Genomic DNA, 12410 nt, shown 5'->3' on the forward strand with positions numbered 1-12410 from the left:
GGTCGGATCTCAAACACTGAGCATAGAGATTCTAGCAGAACACCCCGGGGGATAGACTTGTTTCAACAAGTCATGGTAGGGGCTGCCGCCTTAGGCAAAGTCCCCTCAGAGGCCCCGACCTGTCGGAGAATCCTCCTTATAGATATTCCAACCACACCCCGTCCTTCCCCACACCAGTTCCTGACTCAAGAACCTCTGATTGGGTTGCTGGCTCAGCCCTGCTTCCCACACTTTCCTGTCAGCAGAGGCGGGCTGGGTCCTCCCCATCCCTGCCTTTACTCTCTGGTACTCTGAGCTGCACCTACCTGCTCCATATTGAAATGAGTTTCTGGATGTGACTGTGTTCATTTCTTGCCATGAAGGGTTGGTGGGTAAATTAAAAGAGAAGATTCTAATTTTGAGGGGAAATAAACATCAAGAATGTTCCAGAGCTCATGTGTTTGCCACGCAGAACCTTGTCCCCAGTGGGAACAGGAAGGGCTCTGGGGACGGGGCGTGATCGGGGCCTGTGCCCAGGTGGTGCTCAGTGCATCGTGGGCTTTGACATGGTCACTCCTCGGCGGGTCACCTCTCTGCTCCTCTGACCTTGTCCTTCAATGGAACCTTGTCCCACGGGGACCTGTGGTCACAGGGACACATATCCCCCAGGCCTTGTCACATGTCCTAATGCAGCGCATCTCCAGGACCCTGGACAGCGACGCCTTCCTGGGGCAGGTCAGCCTGGGTCAAGCGAGGAACCTGCCCCCAGCACCCAACCCCTGAATGTTTGTTGCTTCTTTGCTTTTGTAGATATTATGCCTGTTATTATTTTCATGTGTGACTTATGGTCTCATTATCTGGGTGTCCCCCATCTGAAAGCAAAAGGGTACATGTTACCCCTCATTGTCCTGCAGGCCCAGGTGTCCCAGCACACAGGACTCTGGTGTGGAGAGATGCATTTTCCGGCTCCTCCTGCTCTTGCCTCCTTCTAGGGCCTGAACTTTCCAACCCTCTGGTCAGCTTGGTCTTTCTGGGGACCAGCCCCAACCCTGAAGCCTCCAGGACCCTCAGCCAAGGGCCATCTCATCAGCGTCCCAAAGACACTTGTCACTCAAGAGATGCCCAGGATTTTAGGAGCTCAGTGCCAGGAACCAGGAGCAAAGAGCACTTTCTCTTACCCCACAGGTCTCTGCCCACAGATCCATTAATAACCGAAGTGTCCCAATAGTTAAGGATGCTGGCACCTTACTAGAATCTCACTCACTCATGAACAAGAATTCAGTCCATCCTCCTATTGAGGACGGTTATATGGTCCATACATTTATGAAAATTGCCCAACAGTTTTAGTCAGAGGGGAAACTCAAGTTCAGCCACAATGTGATATTGGTGCCCACCTCACAGGATAGCAAAAATGAAAGAGTCTGACAAAGTCAATTGTTAGCACGAAGTTGGACTCATTGTATCTCTCATATATTCCTAGTGGGAGAGTAAGTTTTTTCAAATACTTTGAAAATGGTTTGGCAGCTCTCACTACCCAAGCATTCGCTCACCCAACACCCCAGCATTTCCACTCCTGGTTATATCCCCAATAGACACACATACATATGTGTGCAAAACATATGAAGAATTTATTCATAGCTGCACAGTTTGCAAAATCTGCATGTAAGACAAATGCACATGAGCAGTAGCAGGGAACGAGTGTGGTGAGTTCATAGGCTAGAACCCTCATAGCCCTGAAGGTGAACACGCTACAACCACAAGAGCCAGTGGGACAAGGATGGGACCTGATGTGGAGAGAGAGCAGGTGCAGAGAGGCTGCCACTGTAACATTTCGTTCTCTCAAAAGCTGACATAACTCACCTGTGGTGTAGAAACCAAGGTCACGGTGAGTTGGTATGGGGGAAGTCTATGACCAAATAAGACATGAAGAGGGCCGGCTGGGGTGCTGGAATGTTCTGTAGGTGTTGTTGACCCCACCTTCACCCTGGGAAAATCCACTGTGCACTTAGCATTTGTCTCCCTCTTGCTCTGGGTGTGCTCCTTTGGCTTCTCATCTATTATGTAAATTTCCTCTTTGTTATTTCACCCAATTTCCCATGTGTCCTAGTTTATTCCTCTATTTTAAAGACTGTTGTGGGTATCTCTTCCTGTCCTAATTATTACTCCCTCCTAAATCCTGTCTGTGTGTCAGGAATAATTCTTTGTGAGTAGATCCTCAAAAAAGAGAAATTGGAGGAGGAGAAGGAGGAGGGAGTTAGTGACTGTCTAGTGAGGGACAAAGAGCATGACTGTGTGGGTGACTAAATAAGCCCATCATGGTCTCCTGTGGGGTCGTGTGGACATCAGGGACTCCCAGGATTCTGATCGGGTTAGCACAGCTCACCTGGGACTGTCTCCATGCTTAACATCCCTGGGGCCCCCGTAGGAAGGACCGTGGCATTTCCCTCAGGAGAGAGACCAGCCCCCTGCCCCAGTGCAGATGCTCAGCCTGCGCCCATCCTGGTGTCAGCCTGACCTTGGGACCAGGGGAGCCCTGAGGACGGTGCGCCCTTGGGAATGGTGTGTGATTGTGCAATGAATGGAGGAGGAGGAACATGATGCAGTCGTGGGTTTCAGTTCACCCCAGAGAACAGTTTTGACTCGGAACTTAGACCCGCCCACAGGGAGCACAGGCACCTTTTCCTGCCTGTTGTTCAGCTGCTCATCAGAACCACCTGGTTAATTGCCAAATTACCAATAACCCCACAGTGGCTGTTAGATATTGGATTGGGGGTAAAGTTGCTCTTCTTCAGAGACATCCCGGACTCTCCATGCAAACAGTCCATGTTCCATCCTGTCTCAGGTCAGCTGTAAGGAGCTGTTCCCAGCATCCATCCATCCACCCACCCATCCACCCATCCACCCATCCATCCACCCACCCACCAATCCATCCACCCATCCATCCATCCATCCATCCACCCATATATCAATCCACCACCCATCTATCCATCCATCCACTCATCCATCCATCCATTCATCCATCCATCCATCCATCCATCCATCCATCCATCCATCCATCCATCTATTCATCCATCCATCTATCCATCTATCCATCCATCCATCCATCCACACATCCATCCATCCACCCACCCACCCAGCTATCCATCCATCCATCCACCCACCCATCTATCAATCCATCCATCCATCCATCCACACATCCATCCATCCACCCACCCACCCAACTATCCATCCATCCATCCACCCACCCATCTATCAATCCATACATACATACATCCACCCATCCGTCCACCCATCCATCCATCCACCCATCTACCCATCCATCCATCCCTAATATGTAGTGAGGCCTCTGCACCAGGCTTCCTGTTGGCCTACTGCTTGTGTAATGGAAACAGACAGAACACCCTCTCTCCCGCCTGGCCGGTGTGCTCATGGGTGAGGGGGGTGACATGCCCCAGGTGGTCCCAGGTTCCATTCCTCATTAGGGCACATACCATGGTTTCTGGCTTGAGCCTCAGTAGGAGGCCTGCAAAAGCAACCGATCCATGTTTCTATCTCCCTCTCCCTCTCCTGTCCTCTCTCTCTCAACATCTCTAAAGCAAAGACATAACTGAAAACCTGAGCTCTCCTGATGCACACAGTGTGACAGGAAGGACAGGGAATGATGAGAATGCACACAGCAGGGACTCACATGGGCTGTGCTCCCAGCATCTGTGGCCAGAAACCACAATCCCACAGTCACAGCCTTGACTCCTCCTGTTCTGCGGGCTGACTGCGCTCAGTGGCCCCTCTTCTGCTCCGTGTGACACAGGCTGGGGCGGGGTCATTGGAGGTCCAGCCAGACCAGAACATTCTAGAGGGTCCCTGACTGGGCAGCAGCTAGTGCTGGCTGCTGGCTGGGAGGTCTCTGGGCTGTGAGGTGGGTGCTGCTCCCAGCTGGGCCCCTGGCTCCAGGGGGTGTGGGCCAAGGTCATAGGTCAGACCCACAGGCCCCTCATGTCACACCCACAGCCCCTCATGTCAGACCCACAGGCCCCTCATGTCAGACCCACAGAAGTGAGGCTCTGTCACCTCCATCCTGTTCTGGTTCCCAGAGCTGGTCACAGGTCCCAGGGGAGGGAGGCTCACCTGTGGGAGGGGTGGGAGGACCCATCACAGAAGAACAAGTGGGCGGGGATAGTGTGGATTCATCTTTGGAAAAACAAAACCCAAAAACCTGCACAGTGAGTGGAAGTGAGAGAAGAAATGGGGAACATTTTAATTAAAATATTTAACTAATGACTGCAAAGTGGAGGAAGAGGCGCACTGTCAGCAGGTGGTGAGGGGGGCACCCTGAGGGCATGTGCGGCCTGAGGAGGTGAGGGCTGAGCCAGGCGGGTGTGTGAGGGCAGAGCCTTCCAGGGCTGCCCTGTGCCCACAGCCAGGCTCTGAGGGGCAGGCACTGAGCTGGGCGGGAAGGGAGGGGCTGACTCTTTAGCGAGAGGACAGGAGAGAGAGACTGAGGGAGGGGGATGCCTCTCACTCTGGCCTCCTGCCCCCTGATGGGTGGGAGCTGCTTCTGGGGGAGCCTGTCTGGAAGCCTACGCACTGTGGGGGGAGGGGTGGCGCCGGGTCCACGGCTGACAGTCTGATGATCAGAGAGCCTGGGGGACGGTCTCCTGACACAGAGGCTGCTGCCCTGGCCCGGGACGCTCAGAGACTAGAGCGCCGCCCTCGGGCCACAGAGTCCTGGGCGCTGGTCCTGGGCAAGGGCCGCGCTGGGTGCAGACTCCTCCCCGCGGAGGGCACCAGTCCCCGCTTCTCTCCTTCCGGGTACCTCTCTCCCTCTCCCACTCCCCCTTCCTCCTTTTCCTCCTCCCCATCCCTCTCTCTTCCTCTCCTCCTCCCTCCCTGGACTGGAGAAATCACTGGGTGAGCGTGTGTGCGTGTGTTTGTCTGTGTGCGTGCATGTGTATGTGTGTGTATGTGTGTGCATGTGTGTGCATGTGTATGTGTATGTGTGCCTCTGTGTGTGTGTCTGTGTGTATATGTGTGTATGTGTCTGTGAGTGTGAGTGTGTGCATTTGCGTGTGTGTGTCCGTGTGTGATCTCATGTGAATGTCCCTCAGGTGCCTGTTGGGAGGTGATCACACCTTTAGAGCCAATAAAGACGGGACAGAGCAGGGCGGGCTGCGGCCACAGCGCTCGCTTCCTCGCTCCCCATCCTCCCCGCGGGACAGCCGTCAACCCCAAGGACCGACCGCTCGGACGCCCGGGGCGGGGGGCCGGGGGCGGGGCTGTCGCGTGAACGCCTGCGGCCCGGGGCCCAGGAAGGAGCAGCTGAACCGGGGTCCCGCCGCCGCCCCCGGGATCCCCTGGCGTCCCCTCAGCCCCGCCGTCAACTCCCACTTTGACCCCAACCCCCATTCAGGCTCGTCGCTGCCAGAGGCCGCCCCCGGGTCAGGGAGCTCGGCCTAGGGGCAGGAGCGGCGGCGCTGGTGTCTGGGCGCTCACCGGGGTGCGGGGGGGCACCGGCCCCAATCTCAGCCGCCGGCGGGGCGGGCGCAGGCCCAGCTCTCCCCACGGTGCCCGGGCCGCGTCCCCAGAAGGGCTCCTGCCGAGGCCCCGCGGCCGTCCTGTTGCTCGCTGGGCGCCGGGTCTGGAGGCTGCGCGTCCCGGGGCCCGGGACGCCTGCGCGGGGCCGGACCGGGAGCCGACTCGCCCCCCCACTAGCCCGCCCCATGGCCCCGCCTCCCCCAGCGCTGACCTCGGCGCGGGGACCCCGGACCCCGACAGGCCGAGGCAGAGGAGCCGAGGAAGGACGGCGGACCTCTTCCCGGACGCGGGTGGAGGGACGGGCCGGTCCCAGGAGGGACAGTCAGGCGGCCGGGGACCCGGAAAGGAGGCTGCGCGGCTCCCAGCAGCTCTGTGGGTCTGAGTCCTGGGCTTGCCCTGCCCGCCGCCCGCTCGGGGAAGGCTTCCTGGGTCGCCCTGCGCCCCGTGGGGCCCCTCGCGTCCCAGGTGCTGTGTCCCCAGAGGCGGCGGTTTCTGGGAGCGGCGTGTGCTGTGCTGTCTCCAGGGACGCGCAGGGGCCGGGCCTGCGCTGGGCGACGGCGAGTCCCAGAGACGCGGTCGGTGACTCAGAGCAGGAGCCTCCCTCCCTCCCTTTCTGCCCTGTCCCCGTGGGAACCCGCCCCGGGCCCCTCAGCAAGGCCACCAGCTCTGGCTCCCGGGGGAGCCGCCTCTTTCTGAGAGAGAGGGAGGGGCTCCCTCCTGCTGAGCACAGTTTTCAAGGAGAAAAGGAGCCGCACTGATCAACTGTCCTGATCACAGAGGGAGAGGCCATGGCCGCACACACAGCCCAGAACGCGCAGGATCCTGCGAAATGGGTGCCTGTGGGGTCAGTGCCCTGAGGCTCACACTCAGGGAGAATGCATTTCAATTATGGGGACAACACACACATTATAGAGAAAACACACAACACCCCCACCCCCCCTCCCCCTTTAAAGCCTTGAGGTTGGGCCCATGAAGCATGACCCTTGGGGTAAACATGCCATTTGCTGCCCCCTGTTAGCGCCCGAAGGTGTGGCTGCAGGAGCCGCCTCCCTCCCGCGGGGGGCGCTCTGCACAGGGAACTCGCCACAGGCCAGCGACTCAGGTGAAGCTTTAAAGGCCCAGGAGCTCCGGGCGGACACTTCCCACTCAGTTCCCGGTGCTCCTCACACTAAGGTGCCCCGCAGGCGGGGAGCTGCAGGAGGCAGATGGGGGAGGGTGTCAGAGGCCCCACCTCCATGGGGGTCATGGCAACGAGACCCCAGCTCTGGGGCCTACGCACTGTGGGGGGAGGGGTGGCGCCCCACCATCTGACCCCCCGCCCGGGGCCACGGCTGACAGTCTGATGATCAGAGAGCCTGGGGGACGGTCCCCTGACACAGAGGCTGCTGCCCTGGCCCGGGACGCTCAGAGACTAGAGCGCCGCTCTCGGGCCACAGAGTCCTGGGCGCTGGTCCTGGGCAAGGGCCATGCTGGGCGCAGACTCCTCCCCGCTGGGGGAGAAGCAACCAGGGGTGGGGACCAGAACCCCAAAGGGAAGAGGAGCCTCTTGCGCTGCCCGCAGCCAGAGCTGGGGACCCGGAGCCGCGTTCACCCCGCGGAGAAGGCCGCACTTCCCTCCAGGGATGGACCCCACAGGTCCGGGCCCAGGAGGAGCCGCCCCAGCACCAGGCCCGGCTCCTGGGCCGCTGGTCCTGCTCTAGGGCCTGAAGGGGGACAGCGCCACCCCCCGCTGCTGCTCTCGGGGCTCAGCAGGTCTGAGGTCCACCCTCTCCTGGGACCGTCCTCAGGGCAAGGCCTTTGGGGGGGAAGTTGGGCTGGGCCCCGGGCGCCACGGATGGGAACCCGGCCCGCGGGCATCCACACACGGAGCCTGAACTGCGGGCTGGGTAGACGGGCCGCTCTGCTCCGGGGAAGCCGGGGGGGGGGGGGGGGGGGTGAGCTGCTGGAGACCCGCACAGGCACAGCCCGGAGCCGCGCAGCCCTGCGGTGAGTGGGTGGGGAGGCGGGTCCTGGGGGCCGACGCACCCCGACAGGGAGGAGCTGTGGGCCTGGAGCCACAGGTGCCCGCGCCCTGGGCCGCCAGCGGCAGCTGGAGAGGAGGCTCAGGAGACCCAGCCACGCGTCCCGGCCGCACTTGGCACTCAAGGCCAAGTCCCACCTGCAGCCTGAGCTGCTACAGACCGTGGGCGGCTGCGGGCCCAGGGGGCCCGGCCACAGGCGAGTCCCAGGCGGCCACGAGGAACCTCCAGACCCGTGAGCCGGGGGGTTGGGGGCGCTGGTGCGCGTGGGGCCTCGCGGCTGCGTGGGGGGCTGAGGGCAGCAGCGGGGCAGTGGAGGTCCCAGCAGAGGGCGCCCCGACCACAGGCTGCTTCTGTGGCCTCCGGGCCTGAAGACTCGGGGACCCCGTGTGCGCCCCGCTGCAGCTCAGGGCCCAGGAGCCGCCTGTGGCTGCGACCACTTCCCTCCGCGGGGTGGCCCGCAGGCTGGACCCGCCGGCTCGCGTCCTGCCCGCGCTTGGGGGGCGGGTCCCAGGCCTCGGATTCGCAGTGCAGGGGTTGCACCCGGAGGGGGCGGGGGAGGGGACAGGGAGCAGAAGCGCGGAGAATAAACCCGGGGCACAGCCCACAACCCCGGGTCCCAGCAGCAACAGCACAGATGGTGGCAGAGCTCGCGCAGCAGGAGGCAGCCGCCCCCACAGGGCTCAGAGGGACCCCGATGTCCTGGTTGCCGACATCAAACTGAGGCCACCTGCGGGTCTTCCCAGGCCCTGGCCCCGGGGCATCGCTATTCGCAGGAGAACCTGCGGAGGAGGCGGGGCCAATAGCTCGGTAACAGGGGCGCACCCACCCCTGTGTCCTCTGAACCGCACCGGGCGCTTCGGGGCCTGAGGCTGAGGCTGTCCCTCCGGTGAGAGCACGAGCTGCTGTGTTCCCAGGGCAGAGGCGCTGCTGCAGGTGCTGTGACCAGGGGCGGCCTCTGGGGACATAACTGTGACTGTGTCACTGTGAACAATCACCAGTTCCCACAGGAGAACCAGAGCCAGGAAAGGCGCTGGGAGCTGAGCCCAGCTGGGCCCGCAGCTGCTTCTCTCCCCCCGAGTTGGGAGAATAGAGATGTTCCCTCCTTTTGCATCTTAGGGGTCTCCATGGAAACGCAGAACGCAACACACCATGCAGGTCTTCAGAGCATTCCTCTCTGACAAGGTCAGGGAAGGCTGAGGAAACCCAAGGGCATAACTCATCTTCGTCATCTCGGATGTTCAAAAAGGACTTTTAAGAAAAGTGTGGCCCTGCCGGGTTTGGCTCAGTGGATAGAGCGCCGGCCTGCGGACTCAAGGGCATGTACCTTGGTTTTGGGCACATCCCCAGTAGGGGTTGTGCAGGAGACAACTGATCAATGTATCTTTCTCATGGATGTTTCTGACTCTCTATCTCTCCCCCTTCCTCTCTGTAAAAAATCAATAAATATATTGTTTTTTAAAAAGAAAGAAAGAGAAGTGTGGAAGGTGACACAGCCATGAACGCCACTGTCTATAAGGTGACAATGAGCCGCACTTTTTGTGGGGAGAGGTTAAGGCCAGTGTTGGGATGGGGGGAGAGGGGGGAGGGGAGGGAAGGGGAGGGAAGGGGAGGAAAGGGCAGCAGGACGCCTCACAGAAAGAGACTTGTGCTGGGGAGAGAAGGACCCACAGCACGACCCTCCCCCACCAGCAAGGGGACCGGTGCTGGGAGGAGTGCCTGAGGAGGAGGGTGGCCATTGCTGTTCTAGATTGACAAGGGGTTCATGTCTCCATCGGTGGGAACTTTAAAAATAAAACACTACCTAAGAGTCAGGCTGCGCTGGCATTTCTCAGGGGAAATGGTCTCTGAGAGCCAGGCAGGGAGCAGGCGTGTGAGGCAAAGGCTGCTCAGAAGACGCAATGGCGCCTGTCACTCAACAGCAGGAAGTGAAGACGGCTTCTCTCCAAGGCTGTCAGGGGGCACGGATGTCAGAGCGCTGATCTCATTTGTTTTAGGAAAACTTGGCATTTCTCAAAGGAAAAAGCAGCCCCACTTCAAGTTGCTCGTTAATTCTGTCCCAACTGGTATATGTCAGTCATTTGTCAATCTCTTCATACTGTAGTGTCTTCTCCTTTCTGAATGACCCATACAGCATCTTAATTACAAGGTTATTTGTACTTGTCTTAATACCTTGAGTGCAATAAGAACTGCTTTAAAAATCCTTCAATATGTATATTGTTAGGAAATGTGATTATTTTCTTAGGATAAATTTTTTAGAGAGACATTTATGTGCATAATGTGAGCACATTTATTCTTGTGTCTAAATACATTTGCATTGGTTTCAGAGAAGAAGAGAGGGAGAGACAGAAACATCAGTGATGATAACCATTCATGTGCCTCCTGCATGTCCCACACTGGGGATGGCGGCAGCCACCAGGGCATCTGCCCTGACCTTGCATCATACTTTCACCTCCTGCTTCATAGGATGATGCTCAACCAGCTGAGCACACCAGCCCCGGGGAATGTGAGCACCTTGAATGGCTGAGACATTTTGCAAAAGCTTCCTTAGAAATGGTGTACCACGCTTACATTCCTCCCGTCTTTACAACAGTGTGTTTCCCTTCCCTCTGGCCGATACTCTCTTCCTTTCCTTTCATCTTTCCCAAACCGATGGATTTTAATTTTATTCCTATTTCTCTTATTCCACATTCTCATTATTGTTTACATGTGTTCATTACAAACATAGTTGTTTGACATTCGCATTTCTTCTTTTCCACATGTTTTCCTCATGTGCGTTACCTGTGGATTGGGTTGTGGATGCTTTTCGATACTGGATTTCAGAGAGAAGGAGAAGCAGCGCACACAGGAACTGGTCTGACACACGAGGCCTCAGTGCTGTCGGGAGCTGGCCCGGAGCTCACAGCTGGGCCGGGTTCTTCTCCTGTTGGACACAAGTCACCTCTCAGAGCATCACCCTCAGCTATGGCCGTCCTGAGGCCATGACAAGGGAGACAGAGCAACACCCACTCCCTGTGTCTAAACACAGACACACACAGGGCCCCGCGCAGCTCACAGAGGATCACACAGCTCCCTGCGCTGGCTCCTGGCAGCGAGGCTACTTCTCCAGAGCAGCCCCTCAACCCTCGCTGCAGGCGGCCTTGTCCCTAGATGGTCACTGAGTTGCCCACCCATAGAGCTGCCCCTCCTGACACCCCCCCATCTAGAGGAGCCCGCTCCCCAGGTCTTCGCCGAGGTCGCCCATCCAGAGCCTATACCCTAGATGCGTCCTCTCTACTGCCTTCCCGCAAGGATGCCCCATGGTACCCGTGGGATGCGTTCTCCCTCCAGTAATGATGACTAACCGACATCGCCTGCCCACAGGGAGCCTCTGGGCTTTGGCTGAGGAACACTGGTCCACCGACCCTTTCCCTGTCAACATCTTTGTGTGACTTTGAGTTTGGTTCTGGCCCTGTGTTTGTATCTCTCGACTGTGAGGTTGACATAGAAAAGTTCTGTTTTCCTTCATGGCTTTTCATCTTTGGGTCTTGGTTTGAGAAATTCTTATTCCATAACAGTAAACACTTCACATATATTTTCATTGAGGGCAGAGGGGTCCAAGGAAGCATGGAGACAGAGTTGGTAGAATTTGGGATGAAACATGGGGAGGAGCAATAGGTAAGGAATTCCAAAGTGGAACCTGAAGTTGACATTCTCTGCTTTACTAGTACAATCTTTAAGCATGTGAGGGTCTACAGGTGCCTGCTATCTGTTATGCTCAATATATATTTTCTGTTGTGATAAGTAGAAACTTATGTGCCTGCTCATGTTCACAAGGTTAACAAAACCAACAATAAGGGTTCCACAAGACTAAACACAACGATGGCTGCAGTGAGGAGCATTTTTGAACACTTACAACCTTAAGTACACTTCAGTTAATGCCTGCACGCACTTGTTGTTAAATGAACAGTAATTATACTTTCCTGGGCAGTCTGTGATTTGAGGATGTATCTAAGCCCCTCATACACAACTGAAGACTATGATACATGAAGACCCATGACTTTCATATGAAGACAACTGTAACGTCCATCTATCTATGAGGCCCACTATGCCCTGTGGGGGCAGAGACTGGAAACTAACAGCATTTAGCCGGGCACTGTCTCATGTGGCAGCTCCACGACCCCCATGGAAGCTGAAGTAAAGGTCCATGACATGAAAGTCCCCCTGCTCGGCACAGGACCCACGTGTCAAGGGCTCAGTGGCCACAGCAGTTGGTGGCTGTCATGTGGGAGGAACCGACACAGAGCGAGTCCTCGCTCACAGAATGTCCTGCTGGACAGACTGCTCTGCATGTTGTCTGGGCCTCAAGTGAGAGCACTCAGCCTATTTGCATAAAAGGGCCAAGATGGCTTCTCCTACAGACCAAACCACATCAGGTTTCTGTCTGGGGTGTGAGAACATACTCAGCCGGGGTACAGAAACCACAGTATGTTTTCTGTGGGACTGGTGTCTTCAACCACAAACTGTTCTGAGTTCTGAAGGGGAAACACCTGTCCCTCCACCTTCCTTCCAGGCTGAGGACACTTTCTGGCATAGAATATCCAGGGTGAGCTCTCTTCTAGAAGGTCCCAGGGGCAATGCTGTGAGCTCAGTTTTGGGTGCAGGGATTCCACCTTATGGGAGGGATTCTGGGAAGAGAAGAGGAGGCCAAGTCAGGGATGGGGTGGGAGACACCCCCAGGTTTATCCAGAACCAGCTTTCTCAAAGTGTGGTCTGTGGAACCCTGAAGTATCTGAGAGCCTTTCCCGGGATTTGGGGGGTCAGCACACTTTGCATGAGATGGAGGACATCTCCTTCTCCTTGCCTTTTCACTCTGCTGACATGGACACTGAGGGAAAGATG

General features: G+C 57.3%; 1 protein-coding gene across 7 annotated transcripts in view; it reads left to right on the top strand.

Annotated features, from left to right (window-relative positions):
- Nucleotides 1-12410, top strand: part of LOC138999548 (patr class I histocompatibility antigen, A-126 alpha chain-like) — a 375823-nt gene that overhangs the window by 346644 nt on the left and 16769 nt on the right. The window lies entirely within an intron of this gene.

The sequence above is a fragment of the Myotis yumanensis genome, unplaced genomic scaffold (assembly GCF_028538775.1).
Source record: "Myotis yumanensis isolate MYYU_CA2020_CCGP unplaced genomic scaffold, mMyoYum1.0.hap1 SCAF_23, whole genome shotgun sequence".
Lineage (NCBI taxonomy): Eukaryota > Metazoa > Chordata > Mammalia > Chiroptera > Vespertilionidae > Myotis > Myotis yumanensis.